This window comes from Vanessa atalanta, chromosome W (assembly GCF_905147765.1).
Source record: "Vanessa atalanta chromosome W, ilVanAtal1.2, whole genome shotgun sequence".
Classification (NCBI taxonomy): Eukaryota; Metazoa; Arthropoda; class Insecta; order Lepidoptera; family Nymphalidae; genus Vanessa; species Vanessa atalanta.
The window spans coordinates 2,820,523-2,834,952 of record NC_061901.1 but is presented as its reverse complement, the minus strand read 5'-3'; the positions used below and the strand labels follow the sequence as shown (position 1 = coordinate 2,834,952).

Below are 14,430 nucleotides of genomic sequence, written 5' to 3'. Positions count from 1 at the left end.
GCATCTGTCACGTTCATTTGACTTTAAACGAATGGAATGAGTTAGAGGAGCTGAATAATTCGTCTTTTACGGCTGAACATTTAAAGGACATGCTAGATATGTTAAGAGATGCCTGCCAACAATCTCGATTTAATTTCGACAATATTGAATCTATAACAACATCTGAGCTTCATTTTTGTACGGGTCTAAATCATGAAGAATTCAACAGACTTCTGGAGCAGACGCCTTCTATATCCCAACGCTCGCAACGTCCTAAAACTGTTCTCGGAGCTTATTTAATGAAAATAAGAACGGGAGAACCAAATGAACGATTATCAAGCCGTTTAGACATGAGCCGGCGTAGTTTGGAGCGAAAATTGGAGTTAGCACGTGAATGTTTAACAAATGAGTTTGTTCCTCGTCATCTCGGATGGGACCACATTAGCCGTGAAGAAATTGTAGCAAGAAACTCAACAATTCCAAATGCTATATTTGGTGTTGACAATGAAGTGCCACCAGCCATTTTGATATGCGACGGAACCTACATTTACATCCAGAAAAGTAGTAATTTTTTGTTTCAGAAGCAATCATATAGTCTGCACAAATTCAGAAACCTGCTAAAACCTTTTCTATTAATATGCACAGATGGCTACATAGTAGATGTGACTGGCCCTCATGCTGCTACGACTTCAGATGCGACGATAATGAATGCCTATATTGAGAATGAAATGAATCCAATTCATTATGTCCTTCATAATAATGATGTATTTGTATTAGACAGAGGTTTCAGAGACGCAATTTCAACCTTACAGACTTGGGGCTATCAAGCCCACATGCCTCCAACAAAACTTAGAAGTGAAAGCCAACTGAGTACAGTAGAAGCTAATAAATCAAGATTAGTTACAATCGTGAGATGGGTTGTAGAGGTAGTGAATGGGTGGATTAAACGCGATTTTAAAATATTCAGACAAGAATATTTTAATCGGGCAATGACGCATTTATTCGTTGATATACGCATTGCTGCTGCTCTTTTAAATACTTTTAGAGAGCCTGTAAAAGACCATCCTCGAGCTCATGAAATAATAGAAGTGCTAAATAGGAGAATTCATATGGCCAACAGTCTAAGTGACTATGTTATCGAAGAGAATATAAATCGACAGCGAGTATCTTTTTGTGCTATGCATATGAGCTATTCCAAACCTTGTGCGATACAATATAAACATTGTAGATGGTATTCTTTTAAGGGGGCGGATAAAATCGCGTAACGTATCTGATAGAATTTATTATTCGTACATTTTGATCAACAATAGAGCAGAAACAGCGAGAGAGTCAATTTCCCATTATTATTGCTCTTGTTTGACTGGGAAGAGAACAGTAGGTACTTGCGCTCACATAATGAGTATCATTTGGTACCTTGGCTGGGCAAGACACCAGCCAAGCATATTGTTACCGGCGACCTATTTGGACGACATTGTTGTAGATAATGTCCATTATTAAAACATAGGTACTGTATATTTGCCATGGAGTGCCGGGCTTAGAATAGCACTCCCCCATCTCTTCCCGTGGGTGTCGTAAGAGGCGAGTAAGGGACGGGGAAAAGGGGGGATGGGCAGCAGCGTCTCCCCCGTAAACAACTACCCCCTACTGCGCTCGCCAACACGCCTGCCCAGCGTGGCGAGTATGGGCAAATCCTCCTAAATGGTAGATGCGTTTAAAAAAAGGCCCCCAGTTACCGGCAAGCCCGCTTGGCCCGACCAAGGTAGCGGTCGCGGTATCGGCAGGGCAGGGGGTGCAAAGAATCACCGGTTCATGGCAGGCTACCATAAAAGACGACTACATATGGCAACGTATAATGGACGCTCGATAAGGCTGGACCATCACCTCGCCGAATTAGAAGTAGAGTTAAGTCATATAAACTGGCATATACTGGGGTTATCTGAAGTCCGAAGACAGGGGGAGGACACGATAACTCTAGAGTCCGGTAACTTACTCTACTTCCGCGAAGGTGATAAACTCTCCCAGGGTGGTGTCGGTTTTCTGGTCAAAAAGGATCTCATTAGCAGCATTGTAGAAATCAGTAGTGTGTCGAACCGGGTAGCGTACCTTGTCCTAAAACTTTCCGACAGGTTCTCCCTGAAGGTCGTACAGGTATATGCGCCAACTTCGGCATACTCTGATGATGTGGTAGAAGCGATGTACGAGGACATCGCAAAGGCCCTCAACAACACCTCGAAGGCCCACTGCAATGTTGTTATGGGAGACTTTAATGCTAAAGTGGGAGTACAAGATAGAGGTGAACCGAAAGTCGGACCTTACGGCTTGGGCTGCAGAAATCACAGGGGGCAAATGCTGGTAAAATTTCTCGAAGCGCAGGGGCTCTTTTTGATGAATTCTTTCTTTGAAAAGAAGCCCCAGATGAAGTGGACCTGGCGAAGCCCCGATAACGTGACAAGGAACGAGATAGACTTTATCATTTTGAATAAAAGGCACATATTTAGAGATGTCTCAGTGATCAATAGGTTTAATACTGGTAGTGATCACCGCTTGGTTAGAGGCACTCTAGGTATCGACTTCAAAGCCGAAAGATCGCGAATGATGAGGTCTACTCTCCGACCTACCATGCTCCAGGCTGCTCAAGGCTCCGAAAAGTTCCAAATGGAGCTTCAAAATCAATTCACCGCGTTGGAAACCGTAAGCAGTATTGATGAGAAAACCGACACGCTGGTCAAAATACTGCAAAACACATCCTTGCGGGATGTGTTTTGCAGTGTTTTCCGCCACAGAAAAGAGACAGCGCACCAAAACTCTCTGCTGAGACACTCGAGCTCATGAGGAAACGACGAGAACTACCATCGTTTTTGTCAGATAAGGCCTTAAACCGAACAATAAAAACGCTGACGCGGCGCGATCTCCGATGCTCCAATACCCGCGCCATTAAGGCTGCGATTGAGCAAAATCGGGGATCGAAAGTGTTCGCTCGCAAGTTTGGGAGGCCGCGTCTGACGAAACTTAAAACTGAAAATGGTAAGGTCGTTACCTCAAGGCCTGAGATCGTCGGAGAAGTAGAGAGGTTTTATGGGCAGTTGTTCTCTTCAAGATCGGATAAACCTGTGGGAATCAGTATTGATGACCAGCGCGCCCCTCATACGCGCCATTATTCCGAGGAGCTCCCGGTCGTTGACCAAGGCGAGATTAGGGCGGCTCTAGAACAGCTTAAAAACAACAAAGCTCCGGGAGATGACGGAATCACAACAGAGTTACTTAAGGCAGGCGGGACTCCGGTCCTGAAAGAGCTAGCAAGCCTCTTTAATTCCGTCATCCAACATGGCAAGACCCCGGAAACGTGGAGCGGGAGTGAGGTGGTACTGTTCTTCAAAAAAGGTGATAAAACCCTCTTGAAGAACTACAGACCAATCTCCCTCCTGAGTCACGTGTATAAGCTGTTCTCAAGAGTCGTCACGAACCGTCTCGCCAGACGACTTGACGAGTTCCAGCCCCCAGAGCAAGCCGGCTTTCGATCAGGCTACAGCACCGTAGACCACATCCATACTGTTCGGCAGATTGTGTAGAAGACCGAAGAGTACAATCAGCCGCTGTGTATGGCTTTTGTGGATTACGAGAAAGCCTTTGACTCCATCGAAACCTGGGCAGTGCTCGACTCATTGCAGAGACGTCATATCGATTGGAGATATATCGAGGTACTGAGGTGTCTGTACAACGCCGCTACAATGACTGTCCACATCCAGGACTGTAAGACGAAGGCGATCCAACTGCGCAGAGGGGTGAGACAGGGGGATGTAATATCCCCGAAACTGTTCACCAACGCGTTGGAAGACGTCTTCAAGACGCTGGATTGGACTGGATGTGGAGTCAATGTAAACGGCGAGTGCATCTCACACCTTCGATTTGCCGACGATATCGTCATCATAGCAGAGTCGCTGGAACAGCTAACCGAAATGCTGCGTAGCCTAAGCGATTCTTCCCGACGTGTCGGTCTCGGTATGAACTTGGACAAGACCAAGGTCATGTTCAATAGGCATGTCGTGCCGGGGCCGATATACGTCGAAGGGAAACCTCTCGAAGTTGTCAGTGAATATACCTACCTAGGACAGGACATTCAAGTCGGTAGGAACAACTTCGAGAATGAAGCCGATCGAAGAATTCGCTTGGGATGGGCAGCATTTGGCAACCTTCGTCAAGTCCTCACGTCGTCTATACCGCAAAGTTTGAAGACGAAAGTCTTCAACCAATGCGTCTTACCTGCCATGACATACGGTGCCGAAACGTGGACACTGACTGCGAGACTAGTCCACAAATTCAAAGTCGCTCAGCGGGCTATGGAGCGAGCTATGCTCGGAGTATCTTTAAAGGATAAGATCAGAAATGAGATTATCCGGAAATGAACCGGAGTCACCGACATAGCTTGCAAAATTAGCAGGCTGAAGTGGCAGTGGGCTGGTCACGTATGTCGTAGGACCGATGGCCGTTGGAGCAGACGAGTCCTAGAGTGGAGACCGCGAATCGGCAAACGCAGCGTAGGGCGCCCTCCAGCCAGGTGGACCGATGACCTCATGAAGGTGGCGGGGACCGACTGGATGCGGAAGGCGGAGGACCGGGAGCTTTGGCGCACCTTGGGAGAGGCCTATGTTCAGCAGTGGACAACGATTGGCTTTTGATTGATTGATTGATTGACTGTATATTAACATAAATAAATATAAATACTGTGATACGATAAAGAATCTGATTGTTGTAGCACAAGTACCAGTGTATAAAGTGGATTCTTTAAGTTATATAAGAGAATTATTCAGCTATAATTGTACTATTTTCAACTGTGTGTTTATTAATAACTGTCTAAAATTACGATTACTGACTCTACAATTATTATGAACGTAAAAAGTATATGAGTACGTAGCACAAAATGTAAAAAAATATGATTAAAGCATTATTCAATACAAAAATTCTTTTTTCATTTGCATCCCAGAACCTTTGACCTGCACGCAATTATAATAAAAACTTGAATTATTTATAAAAATAAAACTTAAGTGAACATGTTTAAACTAGTCGCAACATGTTACAAGGGTTGGGACGCAACCCATACAATAATGCCCATTGTCCTTTATATAATGAATTCTTTATTTATAGCTACAAAAGTCATAACATCATTTCGGAAAGCAAATGTTATATGTAGTAGGAATTGATGGAAAATAGGTATTGATATTGCACGACCAGTCAAAATGACTGGTCTGCTAAATCTAGTGTTAATGTGTTTCCGATCGAATACCTCACTCTCAAATCATACTTTAAAAATATGCTATAAAATGAAGAATCATGTAAAAGTTCGCTCATTACACCTAATAAGTAGAAAAGATTTATTAGACATAAAAAAAAATTTAACTGATTCAAAATTATAATTAAAATAAAAAATTGATTAATAACAATATGAAAAATAAAAATAGTCCTTAATATTAACTACTTTATTAATCAACACAATACAACACTATACACACTTATAACTTATTATACTTTGTAATAACTAAGCAACAAAGACACGTCTACACTGTCCAAAGCACTGTTCCGAAGTAATTGATTCCGCTAGCGTATCCCTGAACTTGACTCCTAGGAACTTCACGTTGCACAGTGCTGCCCTCCGTTGAGACGAAATTTGACCGGAAATCGGACGGCGATAACATCCGGCCCTCCTGCTCACGCGTTCGTCCTCGAACGCGTATATGTATGTTGTATTTGCTTGTAACAGAAATAGAACATAGTTAGAACAATTAATTATTCAATTAGTCTCATACATATAAATTGTCACATCACGGTACTATATCTATTATAGTGTTTATATTTCAAGTAACATTAAAATTTGGATGGAACGGTTGAAGACCCCTGGTATATAAGCAACCATACTAAGTATCGATTAGCTTGTTCATCATGGCTTGGAATAGAGATGCCTGAGGCCACTCTAAACGTATATCACCATGTTACCCTTGCAACAGTGTTCATCACAGATATCTGTTGCAAGTTGGGGACCCTACCGCACCATCACCATCCTGTTCAATTCACAGTAATTACATAAGACACAAGCACAACAATAGTAATCTAATTTTAAAAGGCGTATTATAGTTATTAATACTCACTTATAAGATACTTACAATACTATGTTTTACCTCCGATAACATCCGGTTAATAAGTCATATTTTGTAGATTTATCCATGGTTTCATATTTTCCACACATGTTACTCCGTTATACGGCTTTGTGCTTCTTTCCGCACCTCTCATGTCAGTAATTTTGTATCGATCATGTCCCAGTAGTTCCGTGATTTGAAACGGACCTCTGTATTGTGCCATCAACTTCGTGCTTTGACCATCATTTGAACAATTAGGCGTTCTAATAACGACTAGGTCACCAACCTGATACTTAGGTGCTTCTTTACGTTTTAAATCGAATGCATTTTTTTGTTTCTCTGCGCACTTTTTTATATTAGCATCAACTTTGCCTCTCAGTAGCGTGACGTCTATTATCTGTTCTTCATCATTATCAATAATAATGTCGCCGTCCATTCGCAACCGGTACCCGAAAAATATTTCGCTTGGTATCGCTGCTGTGGTCTTATTAATCGTACTGTTAATACCCTGTTGTATAGTTGTGATATGTTGATCCCATTTGTTATAATCAGTATTTGCACCCATAGTACGTAAAGCCTCCAAAATAGTCTGGTTGTAGCGTTCAACCTGGCCGTTAGAACGTGGCACAGCTGTAGCTACAATGTGGCGTCTAATACCTCGTTCTTCGCAATATTTTGTAAACAATTTTGAAGTAAAAGCGGTGCCTGCATCACACACTAGTCTTTTCGGATTACCAAATATTTTAAAAATTTTATCTAATTCATTAACAACTAATTTACTCTTGGTATTTTTAACAGCAGATATAAAAACAAATTTCGTAAAAGAATCCACAATTACTAATAAATAGGATTTATTTTGAGTAGTTTTTACGAATGGTCCCAAGTGATCAAGATGTAGGGTGTGAAAAGGCCTGGCATACTTCGGAATTGGATATAACTGACCAGGTTTTTTACCATGAATGTTTTTGTAATAAATACAGTAAATACAATTTTTTATATATTTCGTAACAACCTTTTTCAAACGCGGAAACCAGTATAGAGACCTAATTCTTTCAACTGTTTTATCAACGGAAAAATGACCAATATTATCATGATTTAATTTAATAATTTGCCATATACACTGTTTTGGTACCAACCATCTCCTACCGTATTCAGTTCGTCTATATACTTTATTCCCTAATAACTCATAATTGTTAAATATTTCTTTATTTGACTCGGCCTCTCCTGATTGCAAAATATCGCGTATTCTACTAATATCCGGGTCTTGAAGCTGTACAGATAATAGCCAATCACTTTCTGTAATTATCGTACATACACTACTTGTATTTTGTTCGTTATCATTTTTGACGGGATTTCTACTAAGTGCATCTACGTGCTGCATTTGCGAACCAGCTCTGTGATTAATTTCAAAAGAAAACTCTTGTGTAAATAGAACCCATCGACTAATTCGTGGAATAATGTCTTTCTTTGTTAATGCATATTTAACAGCATTGCAATCGGTTGTAATTTTAAACGTTATTCCCAGTAAATAATGTCTGAATTTTTGTAGTCCAATAACAATGGCTAATAACTCTAATTCAAACGAATGATATGATTTCTCTTCGTTTGTAGTTTGACGACTATAAAAATGTACGGGCCTCTCCCCATTATCAGTTAATTGCATTAAAATACATCCTATTCCATTACGACTGGCATCAGTATATAAATTTGTAGGTAAATTTGGGTTAAATATATTAAGCACCGCATTATTAATTAGATATTTTTTTAAATCTGAAACAGCTTGATTCTGTTTCGTGTCCCATATCCAAACTGTATCTTTTTTTAATAAATTAGTAAGTGGTTTGCTAATTAATGCACAATTTCTAATAAATTTTCTAAAATAATTAATTAATCCTAAAAATTGTCTTAATTCATGAATATTTTTGGGACTAGGATAATTTTGAATAGCATTAAGTTTCTTTGAACTAGGGCGAATGTTATTTTCAGAAATGTCATATCCAAGAAAAGTAATATTATTTTGAAAAAAAGAACATTTATTTAAATTAAGTGTTAGACCGTGAGAACTTAGTATACTTAAAATATTTTCCAAACAACTGATATTTTCTTCTAAGCTTTTAGTTGCAATTAACAAATCGTCCATGTAACAAATAACGCGATCAAAATGCAATTTACCTAAAACAGTATTCATTAGTCGCCGAAATACTGCTGGCCCATTACAGAGCCCAAAGGGCATTCTAACAAATTCATAGTGTCCATCAGGTGTAATAAATGCCGTTTTGTATATATCTTTTTCTTTAATGGTAATATGATAGTATCCGCTTTTCAAATCTAACGAAGTATAATATTTACAGTCGCGTAATCTATCTATAAGTTCTTCTATCATTGGCATAGGATACTTTTCTTTTACTGTGATTTTATTTAACTGGCGATAGTCTATACATAAACGTTTTTCCCCAGACGGTTTGTCAACTAATAATGCTGGACTCGCATATGGAGAATTACTTTTTCGAATAATACCGTTTTTTAATAAATCTTCAATTATTTCTCGCGTAATTACTTTTTCTTGATTAGCCATTCGATACGGACGTTGATAAATAGGTTTTGTAGTAGTAAGTTCTATTTCTAATTCTATACATGATGCTTTACCTAATGTCGATAAATCTTCCGAAAAACAACTAGAATATTTTTTAAATAAATCATTTAGAATATTTTTGTATTTGGAATTACTATGATCTAACGTATCTGGAGTAATTTTTAAAATATGCAATGATTTAGCATAATCAAACTTTAGAGTATAACCAACGCGAATGTACATAATATCTTTATGGAACTGTTCATTCCGTATTCTGCGGTGCCCATCGGTGGCAAGTCCCAGCCCTGGTTTGGTCGTTTCTGCAAAACGGCCTCACGCCGAAAATGGAAACGTTACCATGACTGGGCTAACGCAACAGCGTCTCGTGATGTAAAGACCAGCGCATTCAGAAAGGAATATAACTCTGCCTCTAGGTCCTTCAAAAATGTGATTGCTAAGGCGAAGACGGAGTACATTGGCAGAATTGGCGAGAGACTGGTGCGTCTCCCTTCAGGAACACGTGTGTTCTGGTCTCTCGCTAAGGCTGTTCTTGGGAATTTCTGTCAGCCTTCCTTTCCATCTCTGCACAAGGACGGTGAGTCATTGGCCAATACCGCGAAGGAGAAAGCTGATCTTTTAGGCTCTCTCTTCGCGTCGAATTCGACTCTGGATGACCAAGGAAATTCACCACCAACAATCCCGCGATGTGATACCACGATGCCGGAGGTTAAATTCCGGCAAAGTGCAGTTCGTAAAGCACTTTTTTCCTTGGACATTCATAAGTCGAGTGGACCCGATGGCATCCCTCCAATCGTGCTACGGACATGTGCTCCCGAGTTGGCACCGGTCTTAACGCGTCTTTTCCAGCAATCTTACGCATTAGGCGTCGTCCCGATCCGATTCCCAAAAAGGGTAACCGCTCAGACCCGTCCAATTATAGGCCTATAGCCATCACCGGAACAAACTTGTGTCTGAAATCGAGTCTTCGTTAAACGAAGTCTCGAACTGGGGCCGGCTAAACCTAGTCCATTTCAACCCCAAAAAGACGCAAGTTTGAGCGTTAACCGCTAAAAAAACACCATTCGTCGTATCTCCACGATTCGAGGACATTCCGTTAGCCGCCACAGCTAGTATCGGAATACTTGGCGTTGATGTTTCGAGCCTCGTTCAGTTCCGCGGTCAACTGGAAGGCAAAGCCAAATTGGCATCAAAAAAGCTTGGTGTGCTCAGCAAGGCAAGACAATTTCGGCCTCACATGGAGTACTGCTCTCACCTCTGGGCGGGTGCTCCCCAGTACCAGCTCCTTCCATTTGACCGTATCCAACGTAGAGCAGCTCGAATTATCGACGATCAAGCCCTTTCTGATCTGCTCGATCCTTTGGCTTTGCGTAGAGATGTTAGATCACTCTGCATCTTCTACCGAATTTTCCACGGGGAGTGTTTCGAGGAATTGTTTGGATTATCCCGGCAGCTGAATTCCACCTTCGGACATCTCGACAAAATTCTAAATGAATGGTGAAATGGTGCGGGTGAACCGCACCACTTAGATGTCCGTAAATCCACAACAGCACGATTTTTAAGGCATTTTCTGCCTCGCACAACCACTCTGTGGAACCAGCTTTCGCCGACGGTTTTTCCGAACCGATACGACTTGGGAACCTTCAAGAAAAGAGCGTACTTATTTCTTAAAGGCCGGCAACGCACCTGTAACCCCCCTGGTGTTGCAGATGTCCATGGGCGGTGGTAATCACTTTCCATCAAGTGAGCCTCCTGCTCGTTTGCCCCCTATACCATAAAAAAAAAAGTGAGCGATTAGATACATGACCGCCAATCATGGGTCCAGAAACTATCCAACCAAGTTTAGTTTCAAAAAGTATCGGTTTGCCGCTACCTAGCTTAATATTTGTGATCCTAATAAATCCCAAAAGAGGTCAGCACCAATGATTAAATCAATGTCTCCGGGTGTATAAAAATTAGGATCAGCTAAATTAATATTAGATTCAATATCTAACATCGAAATGTCTAAATGACTATAAGGCACTTTGCTTATGATCGATGGTAAAACAAAACAAGTAACATTTGTAAAATAATTATTTTTTAAAGATTTCATTTGCACACGACACATTTTACCAATTGGTAGAGTGCAATTATTTATTCCTGTTACAGAACGATCGACATTATCATAAGGTAAGTTTAATTTATTATACATATGGTCTGATAAGACATGATGTACTTCCGGAATCAAGTAACGCTCGAGCAATATATTCCTGATTTTCGGAGTCATACAACTTGACAAGGGCTGCTGATAATAGCACATCATGATTACCTTTATTTGAATTTTTCAAACATGCCGATAAAGAAATATTTGAGCTAGAAGTAGAATTCATATTGTTCGAATCACTCTTATCCATGTTTGATGATCCAGCATTATCTGGTGATTGCGACTTCGAACCTGATACATGGATAAGCGTATTATGCTTACATTTACATATCCTACAACCAGGCTTTTTGCATTGGTTTGCATAGTGACCAATATGAAAACAATTGTAACATATTTTATAGTTAGGTAAGAGTTTCAATCGCTGTTCATTATTAAGACCTAAAAACTGCGGACAATTTTTAAGCGGATGCTCACCTTTGCATTTAACGCAGGGTTTAGGTGTAGATGAGGCTATCGAAGATTTATTGTCAGCCTGAGTTGGACTTGCAATAGAAACCATGCTTTTAATTTTCGTGTTCTGTTTAATAGACTGGTGAGAATGATTACTACTTCGCGATAACTCTAAGGCCTCTAGCAAATCAGCACGATTACGCAAAAAGTTTATAAATACGTCTAGTGTAAGAGGTTCATCCTTACTAAGACGACCCTTAAGTTCCTCCCATTCGCGATACGTCTTAGTATCTAATTTTTGTATTATAATATGTATCAACAATGTATCCCAGTGCTTAGTCGGTTCGCCTAGAGAATCTAAAGCTCTTAAATTTTTATTTAATTGATCAATTAAACGCTTAATAGACACGGATGACTCTTTAGTAATTAAATCAATGTTGAATAATGCTGTCACGTAATTTTGAATGAGTAATCGTTTATTATCAAACCTTTCGCATAATATCTTCCAAGCAACAGGGTCTTCGCTGAAAATTCAATGGACTGTATAACTAAGGCGGCAGAGCCCTGTAGTGACGCTCTCAAATAATGAAATTTATTAATGTTGTCAATTTCGTCGTTGGAGTGAATAAGACTAGAAAAAGTATCATGGAACTCTAGCCAGTTATCATAGGAACCGCTAAACTTAGGCAATTGTATAGTTAGTAATTTAACAAGATTATTGTTATTATTAACCCTCATAGTATTTTTATTACTGTCAGAACTCGAGTCACTTAATCCTGTAGAATGAGCAACTAAATCCTGGGCTTGAGCTACTAATTTATAATACAGAGATTCGAAATCATTTCTTTCCAATAATTGACTTTCCATGTCTTCTGTTGCACATTCCAACCTGCACTGTACTTCATCATATTGTTCAAACATGCTGCAAATTTTATTAATACGTAATTGAAGTTCTTTTACCTGAGACTGACTGACTGACCCATCTAAATTATTTAAGTAATTTCCAAATAATGTAAGCCGGCCTTTATAGGTTGCACGCTTTTTAATAAGATCTCTTTCTTCCCTTTCCGACATTATGTAAAGCAAGTGTCAAATCCTGGAATGTATACAATTCAAAATATTAAATATAAATTTAAACAAGACTTTATAATGTTGAGTTAATTGTAATTTAGTATAAACTTTACAATAAAACAAATCGTAGTAGTTATATGCTCAAAAGACAAATAAATGTAAGTGTTATTAATTTCTAAATATACAATCAAAGACAAAAATTAATGATTCGACTTAAATATATTTTCTGAAATCAACACAATCTCTGTATCTAATATAAATTAAGTTTATTAAACATATTCTGCTCATTACACTTAAAAATATTTGATTAGGAACTACATACAAAGTACCTACCTATTACTTATTAAATTTTACAAGTTAATAAAATTAATATAATTCAATTTACCTTTAGTAATAAGTATTATAATTAGGTCAATCGGGTACTAACTGTATAGGTCACTATTTGGCACGTGGTTAATAATAAAACAACACAGTTCGATTTCTAACGGACACGTCTTGCTCGTACGGCGAACTCAGTGATTCTCCCCGGCCAATGCCGTACCCCCACTATTGCTCGCCTTACGCGTAGGCTTGTCCGTATTTATTTATACACTACCTCCTATAATACACTACATCTACCTTTTACAAAATTAGAAAAAATTGAATTAGGTTACACAAGTATAATCAAATACAAATCAGTTTATATAAAGAACAATCTTCAACAGCATGTAATTTATATTTTTACTCATATCTTATTTATTTTCATCACTCACTGTGTTGTCGACAATATCGTTATTTCCTGAAGATTCTTCTCCAGATTCTTCCCCATTTGTACAGACTTTCCAGTTTCCTTCAACCCTCTTCAAATGTACTATATTTCTACGTAACCGTTTTCCATTGTCATCATTTATCAATTCGTCGTTTCCTTCTTTATTAACAACTGTGTGTGTCACATCATCGAATGTGGTGGACAACTTATTTTCCTTCACTGTATTTTTAACGTAAACCTTCTCTCCAATATCTATACTAGATGCCGTCGCTTGCCTCTTTCTATCTGCATATTCTTTCCCTTTGTTTTTCATTAAAGTATCCCTGTCTCTGGCTTCTAGATCAGTAAATTCAATATTTTTTTTATTTTATTTTTTATTTTTTTTTATTTTATTTTATAAGGATCTCCAACGTTAGTACACAAAAAACTTACACTAATACATTCACAAAACTTAACCTATATGCACTCACAATTATAGGAGAACACAACATGCTTCGTATTTTATAAAAATATCTTAAGACTAGACAGACATTATATTAGAGATATTGAAGACTTTACATAACATTTTTAATAGTAATAATTATAAAAATAAAACTTAAGGATAAATACACAATTTACTATAAATATTATATCGTACTGTAACAATTCTCACATTTTTTGGTAAACACTGACAGGCTATCGTGACCTATGTCTAAGTCCGATTCACGGGTCGCACATAAATTATATGCAATCGACATGCGAACTAGCGGCGCGTTCTTACCTAATTTAGTTTTACAAGCACCATATGTAAAATGTGCACGTTGGTGCCTAGGTGGCGCGTGAGGTACATTGATACATAGTTCATGTAATAAATGTGGACTGTCAATATCATTTTTAAATAATTTATATAAAAATTTTTGGTCTAGTATAGATCTACGAGCATAGAGCGATTGCATTTCAAAATATTTAAGTTTTTTGTGGTATGTTTCAAATTCCTGTGGGATCTTGTAACGGAATGCTAGATGTCTAATAAACCGCTTTTGAACTCTTTCAACCCTGTCTATATGCACTTTATATGAGGGATTCCATACCTGGCAACAGTATTCCAATCTACTTCTTACAAAACAGTTAAATAATTTTAGTATGGTAGTGTAATTTTTAAATTCCCTGGACTGACGGAGAACAAAACCGAGTGATTTAAATGGCATAGTTACGACTGAATCTATATGTTTATCAAATCTTAATTGGCTGTCAAAAAATATTCCCAAATCACGAACTGTATTACAACTTTTTATCACTTGGTCTGAAATATAGTAAGAAGTTAACATTGGTTGTTTCTTTC

At 38.7% G+C, this 14,430-nt stretch overlaps 1 pseudogene; it reads left to right on the top strand.

Moving 5' to 3' along the window:
* The first annotated feature begins 1,677 nt into the window (after positions 1 to 1,677).
* LOC125075514 lies at positions 1,678 to 4,765 on the top strand (annotated as a pseudogene).
* Positions 4,766 to 14,430: the final 9,665 nt, after the last annotated feature.